This window comes from Chironomus tepperi, unplaced genomic scaffold (genome assembly GCF_022539635.2).
Source record: "Chironomus tepperi strain 1889 unplaced genomic scaffold, CSIRO-AGI_Ctep_v1 contig_219, whole genome shotgun sequence".
NCBI lineage: Eukaryota > Metazoa > Arthropoda > Insecta > Diptera > Chironomidae > Chironomus > Chironomus tepperi.
The window spans coordinates 1,443,783-1,447,497 of record NW_027226341.1 but is presented as its reverse complement, the minus strand read 5'-3'; positions in this window follow the sequence as shown (position 1 = coordinate 1,447,497).

Here is a 3,715-nt window from a genome sequence, read left to right as displayed (position 1 = left end):
GTAAAGCTGGAAAAAATAATGAAACTCTAAATGTGATTATGTTTTTATTCCCTAAAATTCTAAATGTTGAATTTTCTCATGTTATCGTTTTTCTAAAATTTGCTTAAATTTTTCAATGTTCATTTTAATTTGAAATGTAGATTTTATATTTAATTTCAAAATGTTTTATTTTCTTGCATTGTTTTATTGAAAAACAAATGTCGATTTTTATTAATTAATTAAACATTTCTTATTTATCACCCAAAAAATAAAGAAAACAACAAAATCTTGTTCTTGCCTAAATAGTAGATTAAAGATTTCCATAAATTTCTAGTCCAAATTTTTCCAATTCTAATTTAGCACTCCAAAGAATGTTAACGAATTTTGTTAAACTTAATAGAAATTTTTTAAAAATTCTTTGCTAAAATTGATTTTAAGAAATCAAAATTTATTTGTCAAATGAAGAAAATATGGTGAAAGAAGAAAAATAAAAAAAATATTTTTAAAACATAAAACCCTCTTTGAATTCTTAACATGCTCATTTATCTGTTCGCATGCATGCTACCCAATCATACTCATTTATTCGAGACACATTTTTGAGTTATATTTTGAAAAGTTTGAGAATCACAGAAAAATTATAATTTCTTACAATGTATTTCTTATATAGTATTCTGTTAACAAAAACATAAAAATTTTATTTTTTACAAATTTAAGAATTTCTTAAATACAAATTTTAAATTTTAAATCATTTTTGAAAATAAATCTACTCAAATTATACATTTAAGCCGTCATATAGTCCGATTTTTAAGCTTACATACAAATAAAAGCAGGTTCCATTATTTGACGATGTAAACAAGCAAAAGCATTCAAAAAATAATCTAAATGTTCAACAATCGACCACTCAATTCATAATAACACCATGCATTGAACAGAAGTTACATTGATTAATCTTTTTTCATTAACGGCACCACCAGTTGATACCAAATCCATATTTATATAACAAATTTATATTTGAATATCTTTTTGAGAAGTTTGAATTGTTAACGAGCTAAATTATTTAAAATTATTTTACATTATTAAATGCTAGATTAACTTATTGTCTAAGAATATAAAAGGAATTAATTTAAGAAATTTGTTTGAAATTCTAATATGGAAATAGGAGAGAATTAAACTTGTCTGACCACCAATTGTGTTAGAATTGAATGACAAATTGACAAACAAAACAACTTCTTTATTTTCTTAAGTTTTGCTCACCATGATTCCTCATTCTCTTAATTGCTGAATTTTAATTTTTTGTTTTGAAAAATCTTGAAAAAAATTAATTAAATTTAAAAAAGGGAATGTGTCTGATTTAATTTTCAAATTAAAGCTTCTGAAAAGATAAATATTTATACATAAAATGTTATCTCATTCACAAAAAGAATACTTTTACCGACCTTTTGTATAGTTTAATCAGAACGTGTTGATAAATTACGTCTGCATGCTTTTTAAACATTTCTTTAGTATTCAATGTGAATAAATAAATGAATGCATTTAAAAAGAAATTGTGAAATTGAAAATTAATTCCTAACAGATTGTTATCTTTACCAATAATATTATGTGTGTGAGCCTTTTGTTCCTTTATAATACGCGTGATACCTTCTTCTTTACACTTTATATCAATTTTCATTATACTTTATTTTTTATTTAATTCTGTTTTGTTCGACGGTTGCACAGATAAATAAACATTTTTTAACATAGGATTTTAAGCAGCTAAAAAGTAAGTGAGTAGAGAGATACCTGGCGTTCTTATTAATGAGCCACAATTTGTCAATGTGCCATTATATTTCCTTCATTGGTTGATTTTCTTTTATGTTCCCTCGCTTACTCAGTCTTTCTTATAAAATGTGTAGAAGCTAAATGAATGGTTGTTGTACCTTTATCATTTTCATGGTGGCTCAACGACTTAATGCTCCTTAACGAATGCGATCACTCATTGGTGTTACTTTTTTCTTTTATTTAAATTTTTTTTTTAAAATTTTATAAAAATTCTCTTTTATTATTTCATGCTGAAAACAAAACGTACAACAATCAATGCTTAACAATTATACTGCGCATAATTTTATAGTTGTTGCTCTATTCATTTCATATATCATGAACATGTACATATGTACTTAAATAAACATGATAATATATGAAATGTAAATGGCAAAAACGTAGGGAAGAAAACTTTACAGTGCGCAATTTAATTATTTAATTGGTGAGTGCAGAATGTTGTTGGGTTTGTAAATTATGGAAATTGTGAATGATTTTAGCAATTTATCGGTGCATATATCATTTTAGCTTCAGTGCACGCTTTAATAGTAATACGTTACTCAACATTTAGAAATACAAACTTAATGTTATAATAATTAATAAGTTTCTTCTCGATTTCAAAAGAAAACCGCATTTCCTTTAGTAATAATAAAAACGTTTGCTAACATTGGAGGATATCCCGAAACCATTTTTATCTGACTCATTTTTTTACTTCGTTTTTAACAGAGGACGAAGACGAGGTTTTTCGACTGAGAGCAATTCTTGTATTTTTGCAAAATTAAGTCATTTAAAACAATTTTAGCTTATAGAAGGCTCAGGGTAAGTAATCTCAAAATTTAACCTAAATCGATCGATTAGTTCACTTATAACACAGAATTCTAGTATTTCAAGTAGAGAACATTGAAATATTGATTTATGTATTAGCCGAAAAAACCAGCATCACTTTTTGATTTTAAGTGCAATATTCTTGAGAAATGAATCTTACCAATTTTCAGCGAAATCAAAATAATTCTGAAGGTAAGAAATCGATAATTATACCAAACAAAATTTCACTACACCCAGTACCAGAAATAAATCAAAATAAATCTTAAATATGTGGATACTTATATGTATGTATGATAAATAAAAATGTGTGGTTTGTGTAATAGTAATGAGCATTAATGATAGGGATCTGCAACTTTTATTTCTTTCATGCATGTACATTTTCACAACCTTAAAACCAAACGCAATCGAATTGTCGAATACACGCAAAAGAAGAAAATCTGAAAGAGAAAAAGGAAGAAAAATATGAAATGGATTTTGATTCCTTAATTCTAAATCATATTTTTTGGAAGAATTTTTGATACCTACAATGTTGCACTAATGTAATCATAATTATCGTCAATGAATCTATGAATCATAAATTTAGCTGGAATTATATGTTGTTAGGTAATGAAAGGTTTAGCACTAATGGATCAAAATTGAAAATCAAGAACTTTAATTTAAATTCTATTGCAAGTATTTTATTTTAAAATTTCGCATTAGCAAAATGAATATTAAGAATAAAAGCATAAAGCGTTTAACCATAAATCTTTAGTAAAACTTCATAAATTATTTCCATTATGTTTCAACCTTTCGTTTACTCCTTTTTCAATGCCACGCATAGCGTTTTTTTTTTATTTCATTGTCTTGCGCTGCTATGCACTTGATGCATCTTTCGTGAGTTTTTAAAAGAAGTAGATTATTAAATGAAGTGCACCTTCGAAGGTGGTTATGAAGTCGTAGTCATTTTGGCATGAGAGAAGAGCAGAGAGCTGTGTTAAGAAATTGCTGTGAGGTGTGAAGAGCAGTCAAGAAAGAAACGAAACTACACATATAGCAAAAGAGAAGCAAATCATATGTATGTAGCGATGAATAAAAGCCATAACATAAGAGAGATACACCGCTCTATACTTATTTTAGC